The sequence below is a fragment of the Lissotriton helveticus genome, chromosome 3_1 (genome assembly GCF_964261635.1).
Source record: "Lissotriton helveticus chromosome 3_1, aLisHel1.1, whole genome shotgun sequence".
NCBI classification, from domain to species: Eukaryota; Metazoa; Chordata; class Amphibia; order Caudata; family Salamandridae; genus Lissotriton; species Lissotriton helveticus.
Genome location: NC_136061.1, coordinates 1767083085 through 1767105994, shown reverse-complemented (window position 1 = coordinate 1767105994; position 22910 = coordinate 1767083085).

Here is a 22910-nt window from a genome sequence, read left to right as displayed (position 1 = left end):
CCTCCTTCAAATTACATGGCGTCCGGACATGCAGGCAGGCTGTTAAACTGTGCTTTAAGCCCACCAAAACAAAATTAAACTGTCGAGTCGTAAAGTTTTTTGATTTAGCAGAAAAAAGACACAAGAACGCTTGATGACCGTCGAAACATTTTATGGACAATTATGAACTTATATTACTCAAACTGAGGAAACCGCGCACAATTAATTTTTAACAATTTTTAGCAATGTTTTATTGTTTTGTAAAGATTTTAATTAATCATGTACAAATAAAATAAATTACTTACTCACTATATTAGTGTGAGGCAAGGGCCAAAATCAAAAGCCAGAATGTCAGATATATGCAGTCGGCCATTCAAGGGAACCATGACTACAACATGTAGGGTACATTCCAGTCCCAACATAAACTAATTTTGCTCTTGAATTACGGACAAAGAACACACAGCTGCATAAAGACAAAGGAGACACACAATACCTACTGTGAGTTAGATGTGGTTTAAGGGTAAGACTTTTTGAAATGTCGTCACAAATTTGACACACAAACCCATCACCTCCTTGCTAGAATGTATGAAGTTCCACTTTGCAACATTGTCATAATTTATGAACCATGATTTAAACAAAGAAAAGCACAACATGAGGGGTAGAAAATACAGGAAAAGAATGAACAAATGAATAAATAAAGATAAGGCACATTCCTTCTCTGTAAACACAAAGCAATGCAAGATGCATAAAGTAAAACCATTAGACTCAAGGAGTAAAACTCAAACTGTAAACTTCCAAAAAAGATTTGAATCCATTTGAAAATAGATTTAGATAGAGATGTGCAATCCCAACAGGGAAAACTACACACACTCATAGAGATGTGCAATCCCAACAGGGAAACTACACGCACCCATGAACAAGAGCTAATTGTGTAATAGAACTTTACAATCCTTGCTAGGCAATACTGCATAGATTGAAATTGAGTAATTGAACTTTACAATCGTTGCTAGGCAATACTGCATAAATTGAAATTAAGTAATGTTGCACAAATAGAAAATGTGGAGGAAAAAAATAAAAATAAATAGTAGAACTTTTGAAAACGTGCAACTTTGAAAATGTGCACCCTGGTCAATATCGAACAGAGGTCACTTGAGGAATGTGTAACTAATGTCCAACATGTACACCATTGATATAGATTGAAATTGCACATATGCAAAACTGCAAAAGATAACAATTGAGAAACTGTAACATAAAATGTATAACAGTACCAAGCAAAATGTAAACACACATTTGAAGAGAGAATGGGAATAGTCCCCATCCCCAAGATTGTACAATACATCCAAGTAGACTCTGGAGGGATTTAAAAACCACAACTAACTAGTTCTGTCGATGGAAATGTACCCTGTAAGCCACGATGTAAAACAACAAGACTAGATAAGCGAAAACACATACAATAGACTAGAAACTAGATTGAACTGCAATCCCACCAAGGGAATACTGCAAAATTGAAATTGAGACTTTAGAGAACAAACAAACTGGAAAACCTTGAGCAGAAGTAACTTGACAAACGTTCCCAAATTGACATACATTGAAATGTGCAATCCCAGCTAGGGAGAACTTCACAAATAGAAATTGAAAACATCGAGTAGTTGAACATTGCAATACCTCGTGAAAATACTGGGCAAATTGAAATTGAGTAATGTTGTAAAAATAAAATTGAGAGAAAATAGAGTAATTGAACCTTGTAAACCTTACAAGGGAATATTGCACAAATTGAAAATAGAGGATAAAGGCATACAAGAGAATATACAGTTCTTAATAGATCTTTTGAAAATGTGTAACTTTGATAACGTGCAAACCTGGACACCCTCAAACAGAGGTCACTTGACATGCACACATTGAAAAATAAAGTGGATCGAGTAATGTGCAACCTGGACAACCTCATGTAGAGGTACACCATTGAATTAGAGCGAAATTACACACATGCAATCTTGCAAGAAATAACAGAGGAAACAGTAACAACAAAATGTATAAAAAGCACATCCACAATGCCCATAGCGAAACAGGCCCAAATACAATTTGTGATATCATTTGACTTGAAAAGTTAAAGTGAAGTCCAGACATGCATGTGAATTATCCTCTTCCACGCTCGTGACGGAACCGTTCCGTCACGAGCCACGGGTGGGCTGTGCTGGTGACGGAACTGTTCCGTCACGGCCCTGCCGCCGTGCTTGCGCGGCGCCAATTCCGCGCCTGCGCTAACGTTCTGAAGAACGGGCGGGGCCGTGACGGAACCGTTCCGTCACAAGCACAGCTCACCCGCGTGCCGTGACGGAGCGGTTCCGTCACAAGCACGGAACCGCCGCGCGGCCGCCCCACCCCCTTAGCGCTGCGGCGGAATAGCCGCCGCAGCAAAGGGGTTAAACAAATGGAACAAAAGAGTAACACCAGAACAATTTGCAGTAAAATTTGAAACCATACATAAGCAATAATTTTAACATTGTAAAGTACTATCTCATAAAAAAGAGAGTTTCCCAGGGACCAGAAAGGACTGGGTTGCAAATGATTATAAAAGAAAAGTTCCTTTCTGTGTAATTATTTCAGTGGGTGACCATGAGGCCTATCCATGTCAATTCACAATTTATAATTTGCAATTGAGGCAAATGAAGAACAAATATCGCTCCACACTAGGATAATTTTATACTTTTAACTCAATATTTATTTTTATAAAACTCTTGTATAAAAAGTGAATTCAAGTGTGCATTCGATTATACCGCAAGTGCTCTGGTACAGTATTATATACACTAGCTAACGATTCCGTTTTACGGTTTCTATCTCAGAGTCACCAACAAATACTGTGAAATCATATTATTTCAAAAATCACAAATTAAATAGAAGAGTAAAAACATATCATATACATTAAAAAGTCCACTTGTCGACGCGTTTCGGTGCGTTGATTACACTTGTTGCACCTTCCTCAGGACAGACAGAATTAAAAACAAATATACTTCTTCTTTCTAAAAAAACAGAATGCATACAATTAGTATAGAGTTCCTAATGTGAGTTTAGCCTAGTCGTGGGCTTTTTGTTCCGTGAATTTTACATATACTATCCTTACTTTTATTGATGGGATTGACGTCCTTCTATTTAATTATCCGGACGATTTAATCATTACTAGAATACTGGCTAGTAGCAGCCTCCTCCATTCACGATCAGGGAGTTTCTGGAAACACAACAGCATTTAATGAATTTGTGAAATTGTGTTTATGCAAGTCTGTTGTAATGCACAGCTCATAGACAATACTTACTTTTAAAATTCAGGTATGACACATTATCAATGGTGTCGTTTTTGTGCAATGGCGTCTTGAAATGGGCGCTGCAGGTGTTATAACGGATGCGGTGCCTGTGGGATACATATAAATGGTACCATATGATCTAGATGGTATTCCATATTTCTAAGGTATATTTATTAATAACTGGACCTGTTGATACATACCAGTCGTGTTATGCCTGTTGATTTAAATATGGTAGACCACTTCCTCTCTTTTGCTGATGATCTTGGTGACTATTCTGTTGTTCACCATTTATTACGTGGCCTGAGTGACAACGCTCTCCTCTTTTCTTTCAGAGCTGATGTGACTGGGAAAAGGGGATATCATACGCATAGTTGTAACTTTAAACTCATAAATATTTTCATGAGAAAAGTATCTAAAGATTTTTTTAAGTCTTAAGACGATTTTAATCTATATCTTACGACATAAAATGTTTGGATAAAAATAAGAAATGGTGAAAATGGTCGTCCCTATCCATTTTTCAGGGGGTTTAAGCATACCATGGATGACGCTCGCTTGCATCTCCTAGAACTATAGTGTTGCTTCACTTTCCATTGATCTTTCTAAACTTTCTGCATGTATTTTGTAGTGCAGGCAAACAATATGTTTGTCCCCTGTTCAAATTTTTTTTTTACCAAAGTAAGACTGCCGTTCGTCAGGGTCACCCACCCTCAGGTGATTCTCCCTAACTGTTCTGCCTAAGCAAGCTATAACCCATATTTGCGCCCTGTCTCTCCTAAAGCGTGCTTGGCAATATCTGCCAGTTCCCAGACCTCACCTGTTCGATTTCGGCGATACCTCCTTCTGGCGACCAACAGCTTCCCCGGAAATGACGAATATCGACATTCGCCGCGTGCTTTATATACCCGTATTAGTTGTTCAATTACTTTTTAATTATCCTCCAATTAGTGAAATTTAACCCGTCGTGGGAATTCTAGACACCATTTTGGTAGTTTGTTGTTGTTCATATCTCCCGGATCACGCTTATATGAACCGTGTATAACCTATTATCAAGATTCTGAGCGCCATTTTGGTAGTTTATCATTAATGTTATTGAACTACAGAAACACGCTTGTGTTGATCGGGGTCGTTTTAAGGATCTCGGTTTTTATGACAATGATTATCTTTACTCGTTGTTGATATTACAAGGCGGATGTGCGTAAACTGGTTATTGAAATAAGAAGAAAATGTCGTCATGACTGGTGAAATAAATATATATGTTATACCCGATTCTCAATGCTTGATATTTTATTCTGCCTTTGCCGGTTGTATTATTGTCACGCGTAAAGCTATTACACGGTGCATGAATAAATTCTATACGATCATTTCACCAACCTGGGAGCTATAGCGGCCGCCATTTTAATAGTTTTTATGGCACTCGGTCAATTCGATATGATGACCAACCTACCACCTTCATGTTTTCGGCTGTCTGTATCATTACTTTATCGTATTGATACATGGGGACAGATAAGTTGAAAAGCGCTGATGATTAAAGGGCATTTACCTGCTCATGTCCTATATTGCCCTCCCTGCAAACTTGATACAATATGATTATCTCTCTCTGTTTCTGAAAAAAACAACAAAATTTTTTGCATTGTTCAGTCCGGTTTAACATTTCATTTTACAGTACAAAGAATATCTAAACATTTTTCTTTGTCAATACATTTCTTTATACAGTACTTTATATATATATACCAGCAACTGTTGTATTTAACACCCATATCTTCTTCATATTATAAATTTTTATACTTCATTATTAACAATTTTAACAGTTTTAATTATGGCTTCTGCAGTGGTGTAATTAATGTGTCTAAAACTCACTACTCATTCTGTCCCCTTCTTCACGGCCAGTAAGTCATTATTCACAATCACGTTGGCATATATGGACAGTCTTAATTATGGCTTCCACAGTAGTGTAATTAGTGTGTCTGAACCTATCTAATCATTCTGTCCCATTCTTCACGGCCATTAAGTCCTGAATAGTACGATTTAAATTTAGACATATAAAACTGTTCTCTCAGTTTACGCTTTTTATTAGAGTCTCCTCCTCTCACTGAAATCTTGATTTTTTCTAAAATGAACCACTTTAGATCATCCACGTTGTGATTCTCTGTAATCCAGTGCTCAACTAGTGGGGCATTTTTTCTCTGAAGCCTGATTGCTGATCGATGTTCTGTCAGCCGTAGGCGTACCTCTCGTCCTGTTTCTCCTATGTAGCATTTGTTACAAGGACAGAGCACAAGGTATACCACATTGGACGTTCGGCAGTTGACATGCTCGTTCATCCAGTGGGTGATACCATTCACTTCCAGTTTGTCTGTTTTAATAATACTCTTGCAATGTGAGCATGAGCCACATGGCAAATTTCCCCTAATGGGAGCATTATTAAGAATGTTTCTCTGTCCATTACTTTTTGGTTCTTTAAACGTATGCACTACGTGGTTTCTAATGGTCTTATTTCTCCTATAAGCATACGTGGGTTTTGCCAATGGTGTTACTCCTGCCTTATTTAGTATTCCCCAATTTCTGTTGATTAGGTTCTTGACTTTATTGCTAAAGCCATTGTAGTCGGATACCATAATGATGTTATCCTTATGCTCAATTGTTCTGGTGGTTGTCTCAAACAGGCTGTCTCGGTTATAATATTTGGCACGCTTGTAAGCTTGTTTAATTAGGCGTTTGGGGTATCCTCGCTGTGCCAACTTTTCTCTTAGGATCTCTGCGTGTTTGTCGTAACTAATTCTATCACTACAGTTTCGCCTGATCCGCAAAAATTGACTAAAGGGTATCCCATCTTTCTGGCAATTTGGGTGGTAGCTCGTGTGGTGCAGCAAGGTATTACGATCTGTGGGTTTCACATATAGTTCTACATTTAATACTTGGTCTTTTTCATAAATTCTGATGTCCAAGAAATCTACAGCTGATTGACTTTTACTGGACGTAAACTTAAGATTTGGATCACCACAGTTGATCCATTCAAGGAAATGATTTAGATCCTCTTCCGTACCGTCCCAGATGAAGAAAATATCGTCTATAAATCTAGACCATCCCTTCACATTCTCAAAAAAAGGGCACATCTCGTTGTAGATATGCTTTGTTTCAAATCTCCCTACATATAGGCATGCCAAACTGGGAGCGCATGTTGCTCCCATGCTGGTCCCCTTAATTTGACAATAATAGTCCTGCTTGAATATAAAAATGTTGTTTTTCAGAATGATTTCGATGCATTCTAGGATGAAGGTATTTTGGGCAGTGAGATCACCTAAGTCATTTCTCAAAATATCATCCATCAAATTCACTGTATCCTCCTGCGGGATATTAGTATACAATGCTTCAATATCCAAGCATACTAGCCATTGAGTATCTTTATTGAATGGTAGACCTTCTATTTTGGTGATCATGTGGGTTGTGTCTTTTATATAAGATGGTAATCCGGCCACTAATGGCTGAATAAAATGATCCACATACTTACTGAGGGGCTCAGTTAATGACTCCATTCCTGACACTATCGGTCGCATGGGGGGATCTTCCAAGTTCTTATGAAGCTTCGGAAGTCCATATAGTGCCGGGACCTTTGGATTTTCAATAATTAAGAAGCGATATTCATCTTCACATATTATGTTGTCCTCCTTTGCATAATCTACCACAGTTTTGACCTTTTTCTTCAGATTTTCCCATTCTCTAATGCTGCTGGGTCTGTAGTGTGTCTCATTATTTAAAGGTTTAAACATCCTGTTCTCATAGTCTTCCGTACTAAGGACAACTATGCTGCCACCCTTATCTCCAGATTTTATAGTAATGTCATCGCAGGATGACAGAGATTTCAATGCTTCCCTTTCTTGTTTTGATAAATTGTTCTGTGTCCATACTTGAGTATCTAATAAATTCTCCAAGCCGGTAGTCACCACTTTTTCAAAGGTATCTACCTCTGGGCCTACCATGGTCGTGTTTGGTGTCCAAATAGATGGTGGTTTGAGGCCCGATTTGTTTGTGTTTTCTCTCCTTTCTTTCCCTTCAAATAACTTTTTTATCCTAATCTTCCTGAATAGGTCTCTAACATCCCTCTCTATATTAAATCTACTGCCAGTGATACTGGGGGCAAAACCTAGTCCCTTCTCTAAAACCCTTATTTCATGCACTGTAAGAATTTTATTTGAGAGGTTTATGATTGGGGCTTTCAGATTTTCTAATTCTATTATGAGGGTTATTTGCTGTTCTAATTCTAATCCCAATCTTTGTGGCTGCGGGTCCGCATGTAGGGTCTCCTCATAGTTCCCCCTGTCTGTTGGTTGCCTTGACGTCCCCTCCCCCGTGTTCTGAAGCCTCTCTGGTGTCGTCTTTGTTGTTGTCCTAAAAAAGCCGGTTGATGTTCTCTATTAGTCACTTGGCCTCCTTCTCTCTCTTCGGTCCTATTTCTAGAGTCCTGATTCCCTTCCCCATCTGACTCCGAGCTGTTATATGAGGTGTCCGAGAATGTTACGTTTTTCCTAAAATATCTATTTCTATTGTAGGTAAATTGTTTACCGTTGTATTCTGTGGGGGCTGGTTGCTCATAATAGTCCTTTTGAGTATATGGATATACTAGTTCGTTCTTATAGTTTGCTACATCTTTACGTAGCTTGTTTGTTTTTTTGTTGATCATATACTCTTGGTAGCCGCTGATGTCTTCCTTTATCTCTTCTAGTATTTTCCTTGCGTCTTCCAACGCCGTACTTTCATTAAGTTGTTTCTCTAGGGTCTCTATCTCCACCCTTTCTATAATGATAATAGCTTGTGCGGTCTCTATTATGAGTAACATCCAGTCGCGACTACATCTGTTCGCGATTAGGGTCCAGCTTTCCTTGAACTTCTCATTAGTCACGAACAGACCTGGTTCGTTTCTAATTTGAAGTCCTACAGGTATAATACCTTTCCTATAATATTGAATGATAAACTCAGAATGTAATTCAGTGCGTATCATTTTTTTCTTTAGGTTCCATAGTTTATTCCACTTTTCATCATCCTTCTTGGATAATGCTATTGCACAAAAACGACACCATTGATAATGTGTCATACCTGAATTTTAAAAGTAAGTGTTGTCTATGAGCTGTGCATTACAACAGACTTGCATAAACACAAGCTCACAAATTCATTAAATGCTGTTGTGTTTCCAGAAACTCCCTGATCATGAATGGAGGAGGCTGCTACTAGCCAGTATTCTAGTAATGATTAAATCGTCCGGATAATTAAATAGAAGGACGTCAATCCCATCAATAAAAGTAAGGATAGTATATGTAAAATTCACGGAACAAAATGCCCACGACTAGGTTAAACTCACATTAGGAACTCTATACTAATTGTATGCATTCTGGTTTTTTTAGAAAGAAGAAGTATATTTGTTTTTAATTCTGTCTGTCCTGAGGAAGGTGCAACAAGTGTAATCAACGCACCGAAACGCGTCGACAAGTGGACTTTTTAATGTATATATGTTTTTACTCTTCTATTTAATTTGTGATTTTTGAAATAATATGATTTCACAGTATTTGTTGGTGACTCTGAGATAGAAACCGTAAAACGGAATTGTTAGCTAGTGTATATAATACTGTACCAGAGCACTTGCGGTATAATCGAATGCACACTTGAATTCACTTTTTATACAAGAGTTTTATAAAAATAAATATTGAGTTAAAAGTATAAAATTATCCTAGTGTGGAGCGATATTTGTTCTTCATTTGCCTCAATTGCAAATTATAAATTGTGAATTGACATGGATAGGCATCATGGTCACCCCCTGAAATAATTACACTGAAAGGAACTTTTCTTTTATAAACATTGTAAAGTACACCACCACGCTGCACATAGTGAAGCATTGAAGTCCAAAATAGATACAGTTAACAAGAAACGTCATGGCAAGAAAACAATTCCACCGATACTCACGGTGCGACACTGCCATTATTTGAAGAGAACTTTATTGAGAGTGTATATCGTGAATGGAAGAGATGACCAGGATCTTGATGTGAGACGCCAATACTGCGATGGCGACACATTACCAGACTTTTGTGCCGGGTGGCAGTAATGTCAGCCACACATCAAAACCTCTTAAAGCATTTGAAGAAGGTGTCACAAAAGGAAAAGTGGACGACATCACAGCGAATCAACGAAGACTTCGATGGACACTGGTAAGAGGGTAATAGTGCACGCGCAGAGGTGCGCCTGTTTTGAAATGTTGCATGCGCCAGGGGAAAGCCGTGCCTGCCTTGAGAGGAATTTTCACAAGACAGTTGAACTGCCATGAATACAGGGAAGGTGTGGGGCCCAAAATAAAATTGGAATTGACTCACCCCAAATGTCCATGGATGTACAAATAACGTGGGTGGCAGGGAGGAAATATCACAGCACCAGACGTGCTTGTAATGAAGCATATGCATCGTAAAAGTTCCCAGCTCTGCTTACACACTGTATAAAATATGTCTAAAAGTAGAGTCTTGACCCTTCCAGGCGCATTTAAAGTACAAGTCGCATCTTTAGGTGTTATTGATCTTAAGTCCCACGTCGAGAACTTGGAGCAGACTGGTTGTAGTTGGGAAAAAGTACTTACTGCAGAGTGGGAAGATTAGTAGATTCTTGAGGCGCTGTTTGAGTAGTAGAAACTGGGAGGCAGGTACAATAGATGTGTGCAGCAGCACTTTGAGACAGGCTTGCTCTCACCAAAGGCACAGCACAGGTTGAATTGACACGCTTAAAAGGTGAAATAGAGATGGAAGTTCCAGAATAGCAGGGACTAGGAACTGGAAACCTTGATTCATGAGGCTCTGATTCTGGAAGACAAGCGGCACTTCACTGAAGGCGGAGAGAGGTCTGTGTCCCTTGAAATTGCAAAATATGAGAACACACTTGAGTTGAAGAGTAATGAAGAAAGATCTGGCAGGTGGAGATTGGGGAAGTACTGCTAGCATTGAAATTGAGAAATCAATTGAGCCATGTAGACCTTGGTAAGAAAATACTGCACAACTTGAAAATGAGAAAAGCATTGATCTCCGTAACTGAGTAAATGAACAAACGCATGCCCATTGAGATAAATGAACAATTGAAATGTGCAATCCAACTAGGGAGTGCAGCAGACACGCATGCACATAGAAAACAAATTGAGATGCACAATCCCAAATAGAGAGCTGCAAAAATACATGCAGATAAATTGAAACAATGGAGTCATAGAACTATCACATGCACGTACATTGATATAATTGAGGAATTGAACAAATGCAAGTACATTGATACAATTGAGTAATAGAACACCTGCATGTACATTGAGGAATGGAAATGGAAATAGAAATTACACACTGTGAAGAATTGCTAAGCAGTAGCAACAAAATGAAGATACACCAAATTGTATAATCACACATTGAATAATTGGGAAAATATAGTTAAGATAATACATATATAAATACATATTAAGTAAATAAAATTGACATTGATAAGTCTCATGCGTGATGGCACAATCACAAAACTTTCCTCAACGATAGAGCAAATGTGAGACATAGGAGATGAGTGGGTTCAAAAATTGTACCTTCAGAGCGTCAAAGTCGTGCTCGAGTCACTGGTGTCCTTACTGGAGATCGTCCAAGCAACAGGATGAAACCCAGAGGATTCATATCTTATGCGTTGAAGAGATAAACATCCATTCTGACTAGAATAAAAATAAATTGAATTTGCGTACAACGCAAGAGGTTGGCAAATAAAATGGGAAAGGCTGAAGGAAAACAGGAAACCACCGCCAACCACAAGATGGTGGGCCGCATGATATGTTGCGCCGAGTGGTTGAAGGCAAGACTGTGCCCTCGTATCCATCGAAGAGGCAGGGGTTACTTAGCAACAAAACTTTGAGAGCGGTGACTTTGTGGAAATGGCCAGGCAGGTTCGGAAAATGCATGTGAGTGAGCGTGTGCTGAATGACACTTGCGTTTGATTTTGAAAAAGAACACAGTGGTTGAACATGCAGAGTTGTTGAATGAAGACAGTAAATTTCAAAAGTATACCTCACCCGGACCGGATGCCCCAGTTGAAAAATGTACTTGAGAGGTTGAAAAGAAAAAAAAATATTTGACCCAAGCAGGTTAAGTGCAGAAGCGGGTTCTGAAACATAACTTGTAACTTGGAAAGGAAGAGTTTGTTCTCAGTAATTGAAATAGAACAAACTTTGTTGGGAACTGGGCTTGAGCAGAACACACACACTTCATAGGAGACAAAGACACTGGCACATGAAACACCTTACTTCTTGACGTTTCACCTTAGCGAGAAATCCTCAACGTTGAATACATCCACAGCTGACTGCAAGGTCTTAGGGATGTCCTGAGTTCTCAGCTATTGCGCTAGTCCACGCACAGTAACCACATGTAGAGAGAATGATGCAGTTTGAGAAAATGCAGACACCATTCAGAAATGAATCCCTAGGACTTCCAAACTTAGTAGTTGAACTGGTAGAACGAATAATGTGCAGAAAATATAAACACCTCACACCACACAGGAAAAAGAAACAAAGGCAAAAACAGTACCTTGCTTGAGCTGGTGGGCAGGAGAATATGGTAGGTCTTACTGAAAGTGGTAGAGAGATTGTAGAACTGAAGATTTAGGAGGACACTCTGCTTCTCTTGAAGTTGAAGCTTGAACTTAAAAGTGGTTTGTGAAAGAAGGTGGTCTGCTTGCCTTGAAGTTGTAAATGCTAAGAACACATTTGAGTAGAAGGAGGATCTGGCATGTATAAGTTGGGGGCGACCGGTGAGGTGGTCACTGGTGGGGCTCGGATGCCAAAGTCCTTGTTTGAAGATTGAAGTATTGATGTGGCTTTTTGAAAATCTTGATTGTAGACATCTGGTATTGAGCGCGTAGAGGGTAAGATCAACTCGTCGCCAATAAAATGTAGCAATGGACTCCAGACTGGTTGAGGTATTTCATGAAGATTTATTGTAAGTTGTTAAGTAGCCTGGAACATACCCTACCAGGAGCAGCCAGCAGGCAGCTCAGCCCCATCATAACTGTGGCTTATCTTCAACCAGCACCCAACATTCCGTAGTGCATCATAGTGCAGAGGCATTCCAATAGAAGGGCATTAAGTGGGTAAAGCCATACATAGGAATATACAATAGGCAGGTTACAACAGACTGCACCTCAGTTTTAACAATCAGCATCTTTTGAGGGCTATTCCCTCTAGAGCAGAGTTCTTCAATCTGTGGGGTGCGCCATCTCAGGGGGGGCACGCACTCCACCCTAAGATTTCACCTTTCATTTTTCCCCAATTAATGGGGCACAAGGTGCCCGTACTTTTGTAGTTTTTCAAGAAAGCTAATCCGAGAGCTGAAATGCTTCAGCTGCATTGGGAGGCAGGGAGTCTCCTCTGTTTTGAAACTGAAAAAGAACGAGATTTCAGCTCTCTGAATGAACTGTCGCGGGACGGTTAGTTTTTCACGTAGCTGCCAACGTTTCAGATTGCTACCTGTGACATTTCCATAATTTTAGTGTAATTATGAGTCACATTTCAAGGATTATGAGTCACATTTTCTCTTTTTTTTAATAAAATCAAGCTATGAAGATGAGGGAAACATTTAAATATTCATAAATTACACCCATTTGAGCATTTAGTGTAACTGTTGTAATGTGACCACCATGTATATCCAGCACCCACTAACTGCAGGCAGCAGCCTGATTGTGCGCTGCCAATGAATTTAATTGAGAGACACACTCGGCCGCGGGTGTCTTAGTGGGAATATAGTACGTTACAACGCGTGCTTTTACTACTCGGTATGTTACAGCACGGTTGTTACAACGACCGTGTTGTTACAACGCAATGCCATTACTACGCAAGTCATTACATCGACTTGTGGTAGATGGCGCTGTAACATTAGGACTATATAATTTACTATTCCAACTCCAGCCTACACAACAGTAGGGAAAGTGTTGGAATAGTAAATTATACTATTCTTTATGTTAGAGCCCTGTGTACTGCAAGTCGATGTAGTGACTTGCTTAGTAAAGGCATCACGTTATAACAGCGCAGTCGTTGTAATGACCGCGTTGTATAGGCATCACGGTCTAATGACCGCGATGTAAAGGTTGTTTCCTGTCTTAGTGCACTGTACACTGTCTGACTAATTACTTCACCTTTTGAGAAAGCCATCTATCTCTATGCCTTGAGGTGTCTGGCTTCACTATTTTCTATAAGGTTCACAGTGATATACTAGGGACCAGCATTGTCTGATGGAAGTGTCGAAGTTACTGCAAGAGTGAGGTGGCCAACATCTGCCCTTCTCATAGCACATCAACTGCGTTCGGCTCTGAGTGTCCTGTTGGTGAGAGGAGCCATGATTGTTGTAGAGAGCCTCCACTAACCGTCAATAGGCCAGTTCAAGGAGGGGACACCTGTGGCTCTGAAAAAGCAAGGAGGTCTGATGAGGGGGGCTCCTTTACCAAGAAACAAACAGACAAGAGCACCGAGCGTAACCTGCTCTTCTAAGGCTCCACCGAGAAGAGAGACACCAGAGGCAGAGGAACAGCTGCACGCGAGGGCTCAGCACCTCAACTCGGCGCACATCAACCTCTCTCTCTCCCACTGGCCACAAGGTGATAGAAATACAAATCTTACTGACCTGACTCAGATGCGCCGGGCAGTGACTCCCCACTGGCCGGAGGCAGCAACTGTGCCCTGTACTGTAGTTGACTGTCTCCCGCAGCAATTTCAGACAGCCCTGATGGCGCTGGTGGAGTCGGTCCTGGTAGCAGCCGCCAGATACAAACTCTCCCAAAAGAAAGCAATAATTGTGTGACCCAGCCAACATGGGGTCAGGTCCAACGTAGCATGCATGCGAGCTGCGCTGCCTGCCATATATAAATCCATGATTGCCAGCAGTCAACTTTAAACTGCGACGCAGCACACAAGCTCCCGCCACAGGAAGCAGGAGCCAGTCCCGCCTAAACTCAAATGTCAGTCAACGAACTCAGACACTCAGCAGCAATTGGGCTCTCACCCATCCAGTCTCCTCTGACTTCAGTGATATCGCAGCACTGTCGGGTGTCCTTGTAACTTGTGCAGCTGAGATGAGCTACAGCTGAGTCAGAGAGCCCCCCAAGCCTGCTGGAAGCAGCGTGCAGTGCGCTGGCACTGCAGCTAGTATGGTGCTTTATTGTAATAGCGCTCCCAACTTGAAAGCTGAGGAGGCGCTATAATGCGTGACTTTGCATTTCAGTGCAGTGATGCAGATCACCGCACTGAAAAGTGTTAGTCTGACGCCTGATGCGTGGCACTTGGCAGGGCTGATTAAATAACTATGGGCATGCTATACACTCACGGTTTTATTTCAAAATTACAAAAGTGCACATTTAATATAGCCATTTTTAATACTTGATTAATTCATTGTGCTCAAAGTGAACAATTTTAAGACAGATCTTTCTGTATAACAGGCTGAATACAAATGGCTTAGGGGACAAAAGAAGGGCAGTTGGCTCACGCGGTTTTGCCGCTGAGGTTCCCTCACATAAGAGAGTATAATCAATTATGCAACTACCACTTTATTTTTACTAAGTGAATGGAATTCAAATGACAATGGTGCTGGGACCTAGAAGGCAAATAAAAGAAAATGAGAACTATGAAGAATTCTGTTCTCATCCGTGACAAGGTTGGCATCCTTTGAGCATGTGTCCCTGAACCTAAATATTCAATATATTTTTTTATTAGCTTTTACATGTACAGATTGTGCCATGCTCGTTTTGTGCCTGTAGCAAATGGTCGTTGCTAGTTCACACAATTTGCTGCAGTTGCATTTTGATCCCAAATAAACGCTTCATTGTGATCCCGCAGCAAAGTGCTTGAAAGGCAGGGTGTCTCCAATCTTGCAAAAAGGCTGAAGGGAGTGTTTGATGATGGGAAATTTCGGCAACCTTTCCATGCCTGTGTCTTACTGAAGGTTTTCTAGCAATGTACGCAACTCACACTTTATATTTATTTCTTACTTTAGGACCTCTTCAAACACCACTTGTCACCTGACTGAATAATGTGTGCACTTTATGCGGCATACAATTATATAGTAATACAATTAATTAATTAATTGTGGGTTTCTTAAGCGCTAGAATCGACTCCCGAAGGAGCATCTCTGCGCTGTAGACCGCTGGGGAACCCGTCCTGGCTTTCCCTGTGAGATGGTCCCTACTGGGTATCTCCAAGGTGAGACCAGGCATCCCCGGCGTATGTGGGGGGCCGTTGTGGAGATGAGGCAAGCTAATGCCCAGAGTTGCCGAGTGTGATCCCTGGTTAGAGTAGGCACCGAGGCGAGAATTATCGAGTCCGCTGACCCTGGTCCTCGCCCTGCCGCGTCGGGAATAGAACCCTGGTCCCGGGCTGTTCTCTGCTTCCGGGTCTGCCGCCTCTAACCAGTGAGCCACACCACTCCACAATCAGAAGCATGAAGGCAATAAACACAAATGACAACATGATTAATGGTGCAGCACATAGGCAACTGTGGCGACTGGGCCAAGGTAGGTTTTATTTATTTATTTAATTTGACCTATTCTGTTGTCTGTCGATTTCCCCACCCTGCCAATGCCCCACCGTTCTTACCTGCGCCGACCACTGCTGCATGTACATGCAGTGCAATGCTGCCAGTTCACTGTGCAGCTGGATCCAGATCCGTTTGATCACCACAAAGTCTGTCAAACAACATTGCCCTGAAATAAAATAGGCAACATCATTCAGCTTTTATTAGTTCTATATTTTTAAACAAAAGCCTGACATGTGTCCTAAACTACCACTCGGAGCACAAGTCCTATAAAAACAAGTGGGGGAACTAATTAGCTTAAGCAATGTGCATTGATGTCAATTGACATCACAGGAAGGGATTTCACCACCCTGTGAGATCCTTCTCTTTAAAATAAATGTGCTAGGCTTTCCTTCCTTCCTTGCTTGCTATGGCCACCTCCTTTGATAGTTACCCACGTTTTATCATGACAATGCCTTCAATTTTATTTGGTAATGCGCAACAATTTGAGATGGTGCAATAACAAGTCTGGGACTGAGTTGCTCACTTTTATTCAAACTGTTTATGAAGAGGTTGGTAGGTATTTGCCTGGCTTGAAAGTAATTACTTAGGAGGTGAATGGGCTGCTCCAGATAACACTGTCCCATTATGACGCAACTGCACAAGTAAAACCCTAATAAAAGCATTGTGCACACGTTTTATCTTGGAAAATTTTGGTTTGAACTGTGTAATAAGTCTCTGTCATTTAACGACACAAAGTGAAACCTGCAGTTTACTAAACACTCTTAGTGTGTTTAACATTATTTGCTGGATATGACCTGGGACATGTGGATGGCGGTCGATTATGTAGTGTACCAGATTCCAGAATATTCTGTCAGGGGGTGAAGGGGCCCGACATCTAAAAAAATTCAGCTGGGGGCGGGCTCAACCTAAAAAGGTTTGAAGACCTCTGCTCTAGAGGATGGCCTTGAGTGGAGCCTAGAATCCAGAGCAATGAACAGCCTTGAGAAAGCCATGCTTCGAGCCCTGAGCCAATTGTGAGAAGACCTTGTCATTTGGCAGAGGCCACTGTTCTAGATCTATATTTGCCCTGAAACCCTATCTCTGTTCCAGAGAAGCCTCAATAACACCTTTTATCTCAACGTGGATATACTCCATCATGACCCTGAGACACTAACATGCCTGCTTTGGAACTGAGGGTGAGTCTAAAATTGACTTCAAAACCAGCAGTGTTCCAACTTCAATGCTGTGTGAAACCACACCATCAGAATAAGAGGGCGAACGGGAGAATCTACGCTGACCAGGTGACATGCAGCATTTTTAGTATGTCCCCACAAACTACACAGCCTGCTCAACAACACACCATTCCAAACAGCCGCTCATGGTCTACCAATTTGAAGACAAGGTGGAGGTATTAATTGAAACAATTGGATTTCAAATTACTCATCATTAAGAAGTGAACATCTCTCCATGTCAAAAGGAGTTGATATTTGCACTCAAACACAATGCCAGAACTACCCACATTCAAGAGGATTGGTGTTCTCGTACCCAAAGACAAAAAGTGAAACCAAATCAAAGCTGACAGTGTGCATACACCATGCTTCTACTATAGACATAAATATGTGCCATAGATGCCAACCACCTGTGAAGTGCATAGAATAAGTAAAACAAAAATATATACGTAAACAGCATGCTCAATGGAACCAAAATTTGCACTCAAACATAATTTGTACTATGGTCTAAAAGTGGAGCGCCAGATCTCCAAACCATAAAAGGTACATCTAGAAACTTACCTTCAAACGCCAGCGTAGAACTAACAATACAGTCAAAAACAGGTACGTAAGAAACGAGAGGGATAACCCCAGGGCCCCCTGGATCTAGGAGGGAACCAATAGAAAAGATGAACAACTAAGTCATCAAAGCCTCCACAAGGATAGCAAGGCATTGTAGCCACTGTAGAACAGTCAATACATACCTATGGTGACCAGGCGGTGACCCAAATCAACTTTATTCTGATTTGATAAGAAAGATTTATGACCAAAAGAGAATAAGGGTAGAACCTCTTCAGGCTCAAGAGAAAACCTTCAAACAAATGATCCATGCAAAGGGCCTAAAGTTGCTCTTTGTGTAACATTAAAATGAGAAAAATATGCGTAGATGAAGGCAGTTGTTCCTAATGTTGTCCTGCCAATATTTCCAAGCAATGTTCACAAATACTGTATGTGGAATCTCAGATCCGATACAGGCCAACAAACTAACATAGACCAGAGAGGAGAAATGATGCATCATGCAACAAGAAGAGGGAACACAGCATAGGGCGAAAGAGAGCAAGCTGTGCAAAGTGGGAAACAAAGCAGAAAAACTGCTTGCCTGGCTCTCAAAGAGGAAGAAGGGGCAGAGATCGGTACATAAGGTGAACACAGAGAGTGGAGTTGTGGTGGAATTGGCAAGTGATATTGCTCAAGCGTTCGCGCTCTTTCTGGGAATATTTAACACACCACACACCAGTGGGGGAGAACAGGGGAAATCTGGGCAGCTTTATCCAAGATCTACTTTCTCTAAACATGGGAAGATGCCAGGAAACTATTAGATGGGGAAATACAAGAGGGTCAGATGGTGGAAACCTTGACCCAGGTTAAAAGTGGCAAATCACCAGATTATAATGGTCTGCCTCTGAAATTCTTCAAATGTGTGGAGTAGAGTTGTATGACCGCTTCAAACCATGCTGCACGAGTCCAGGATGGTGGGTGAGCTCCCACAAGATCTTAGACAGGAAACTATCATTCACAAACATGGAAATCCACCAAAGGACCCCTATTGTTTTGGGCTATGATTTGGCCACATTCTGGAGGGCTATCAAATATCTTTAATTCTGAACATGCTCAAAAAACACCTTGGTGAACTATAATAGAGAGTAACTGATTGATCTGCGCCGGACAGTGCTTTGGTTTAAACTAAATCATGTTTCTTCTAGGAGAAATAGGTTAATTAGATACCATTTCTATGAAAAAAGTTAGGTTAATACAAGACTATTCTAAATCCATTGTTGGCTCCAAAATAAATTAAAATAAAAAACACTCTAGGTATGGGACATGGGCATTAAATGTATTTACTCCTAACTGGAAAGAGAGTACTTTTGCCCTTTATCTGTAAACAATATTTTGCCCTGGCCTAGTGACGATTTCAAAGCCTTTATAAAAGAGACAATGGTATTTGATGTTGTTGATTAAAAAATCAATGCAGTTCGAGAGCATTGATGCAGCCATGGTGGCATAAACTACAGATTTTTTAAAAATGTTTTTATTTTCGGTATGCTTTAGACACATGGGGCGGAGATTTCCACATGGTAAAGTATACAAAAAAAGTAACTGTTTATTTAACATGAAAATAAATATTAAAAATAAATGTATGTTTTTATGTTAAATATTAATATACATTCATTTTACATATATACTTTAAACGTATAACAAAATTAAAAAAATCCTACAGCAGTATTAAATTAATTTTTAATTAAAATTGAATTAATGGAAATAGTTACATTAAATTAAAATTATTTTTCTGAAGGATAAATTAAAAAATAAATTCCTACCTAAAGAGTAAATTATTTTTATTGTGCATTAATAATTATTGAAAGTGTTGTATAGCATTAATTAGAAATAATTTACTTATTTGTAATAAATTGTATCAATATTTTATAGTTCAATATTAAATATGTACTATAATATATATATTTTTAAATGATCAAATATTTATTTATATTTATGACTATTTATATCATTTTATTTAATTCAACATTATTTCCTTTGGGGATTTATTTCCAGTCTCTACCACCATTATTTTCTATGGGAGGGTGTTGAAGTCAATGTGGTCGGCCATGTGTAGCACTGGACATACTCCTGTTTTTTAGTATTAAATCTTTTTATTGAAAAAGGCAGCTCAAATACATGCAGAGAAACATTGCTGATCATGAACGCATCAAACAATGGAAGAGGCATTGAAAACCCAAGACAGCTATATGTAAACGGTACCCAAGCCCCGCAATGCTCTCTCTTTTCCAAAGCAATTATAAAGTCAAGTTGGCTGCAAAAAAGGAAAAAACAACAACCCCCTCTCCCCTCCCCCCAGTCCCACCCTCCATCACTTCCCCCAACTACCCGCCCCCCACCCTGGTTCCAGGTCCGTGATCTCCAGCACACAAACAACCAATCACACCAAAGCCTCTCAATGATGAGCCTGTGATAGACGTAGCATACGCAAGTACCGGAGACATGTCACTTCCCTGAATTCTGTGGCCAACAAAGCAAGGAACGGCTGCCACAGTTCAGCGTTTCTAGATCCTTCCCCAGCTTTGATTAAGGATAGCTTTTCCATGCCAAGCACTGCCCAAAGACGAAACAACCAACCCTGATAAGTGGGGATGTGCGCTGTACGCCAGAAAGAGAGAACATTCTGAACTGCAGAGCCTAAGGCTATAGCTATCAACCTCCCCCTGCGTGATTTCAACGGGTAGGTCAGGGCATTCGGAAGACCCAGCAGAACATAGGCAGGGAACCTTGGGATCTCCGTATTAAAGTGGACATCTACCTCATCCAAAACCAATTTCCAGTAATCCTTGATCCGGGCGCATTCCCATAGCAGGTGTACCAATGTGCCCCTTTCGCCACAACCCCGCCAGCAGGTGGCATCCCTAGTGTGGTCCATTTTGTGTACTCTCTCTGGCGTATAATACCAGTAGGTTGCCAGTTTGGTAAAGGTGTCTGTCAGCCCCATGTGGTACGCCGAGTGTCGTGCGCGGTAGTAGATGTCCTCCCATTCTTTGTTGGTAAGCTCCCGACCCAGCTCCCGCTGCCAGCGGACCCTGCTTGGATTGTAGACCAGTGCATACCGTAGCAACAGCATGCGATATAGGTCCGAGATGAGTCGTTTGTCCGACGTTCGTGAGAGTAGCCAGTATTCGTAGGGGCTAAGCTTCCTATCCGCTTCCGTCCACACCTGAGCATGAAGTGCCCAATGTCGCACCTGTAAATAGCGGAGCCTCTCTGTCTCTGGCAGGCCATATTCCCGTCGCAAATGCTCAAAGGGGGCTATCCCTTGTTTCGTGTATAAGTGGTACAGCACTCTGCATCCCGCCGGCCGCCACCTGGCAAAGGCCTGGGCATCGCATCCCTGCCCGAACTCCGGGTTGTCCACCAGTGGCGTAAGCGGGGAGGGAAATGTGGTCAGCTCATGTCTCAAATTAGTCTGGTCCCATACCTCCATGGGTACCCGCGTGATGAAGGAAGCATATAGATTAGGAGGGCGATGCGTCTTGCGGAGGAAGGGAACTTCCTGCAAGGGCCTGCCCGCTACAGCCTGATCCTGGAAGAGCCAGTGCTTTTCTGACTCCCACCTGCTCCATTCCACCAAGGTCCTAAGCTGCATCGCCTGATAGTAGAGTCGTAGATCCGGGAGGCCCAGGCCCCCCTGTTCCGGTGGTAGCATGGCTAACCTTAGCTTCATCCTCGGGCGCTTGCCATTCCAAATGAATTGGGCGAGTTCCGATTGTGTCTGCTTAATCCAACCCTCCGGGGGACGCAGGGGGACAGCCCGGAAGACATATAAAATCTGCGGCAAGATGGTCATTTTAACAGCGACGACGCGGCCAAGCCAGGATAGGGGAAGATGCCTCCACCGGCCGAGTTCCGTCCGCAGCGTCTGCGCAACTTAGCATAATTAATACGAACCGTGCCTGACAGAGTGTCTGCCAGCTGGATCCCCAAATACGGGATAGCCTCCGACGCCCACCGAAAGGGGAAACGGCTTTGCAGGTAGGCTCGCGTCTGTCCCTCCAGGGAGTGGTCCATCGCTTCCGATTTTGACATATTGACCTTGAACCCTGCAGCTCCCGCAAAGGAGTCCAGGATCTCCAAACACGCTGGCAAGGAGGTTCTGGGGGAGCCTAGTGATAGGAGGACATCATCCACGTAAAGACTTGCTGTGTGAACGAATGCGCCAAACTTAATCCCCTGTATTCTCAAATCTAGTCTCAGAGCCTGCGCCAAAGGCTCCATATACAGGGCGAACAGCAGGGGTGACAGTGGACACCCCTGCCGCGTCCCCTGTTCAATGGGAAAGCGCGGAGATGAGCATCAGTTTACCCTCACCGTTGCTGTGGGGAAGGTATAGCAATTGAGGACCCAGGTCCGGAAAGTCTCTCCCAGCCCTGCTTTTATCTAGACGCTCTCTAGATATGGCCAGTGGACCCGGTCAAAGGCTTTTTTGGCATAAATGCTGAGCAACAAATATTCCACACTAGTGCGTGTCGCCTTTTCTATCAGATTTAAGGCTCTCTTTGTATGGTCAACCGTTTGTCGCTCTGGGATAAAACCCGCTTGGTCTGGGTCTATCAGCCCCTGCATGAAAGGAGCCAGCCGTGTAGCCAGGATGCCAGTGTAAATTTTAAGGTCGACATTAAGGAGAGATATGGGGCGATACGCCCCACATTGTGTGCGGTCTTTCCCCGGCTTAGGGATGACCGAGATGGTGGCATCTAGCAAGTCCCGCGGAATCGCTCCGGGTTCTGAAAAGGAATCGAATAAAGCAGTCAACAACAGTGCCACCTGGGGGCAAAAGGTTTTATAAAAAATAGCCGTGAATCCATCCGGACCCGGCGCCTTGGCAAGCTTAAGATGAGAGATCGCCGAAATCACTTCTTCGGGGCGAATACTCCTGTCCAGCTGCTCCGCTTGATCCCTTGACAGGGTCGGGAGGGGAACCGACTCCAGAAAGGTCCCAACAACTGCGGGGTCGAGCCTCGCACCCGTGTAGAGGGAGGTGTAGAAATCACTGAAAGCCTTCGCTATGTCTCCGTCACTAGTGACGCACCCCCCACCCTGCGTGGTTATCTCCTGTACCATACGCTGCTGCTGAGTCTCCCGAAGCGCGCGGCCCAACAGACGTCCACACCTGTCTCCCCCAGTGTAAAACATGTGCCGCGTCCTTAGTGCCGCGAGCTCAGGCCGGTCTTGGTCCAAGGCAGTCAATTGTTGTCGAACTTGAGGGAGCTGCCTCCACACCCGGGGTGCTCCCGTCCTCTGGTGCATCTCCTCCAGTTCCCTCG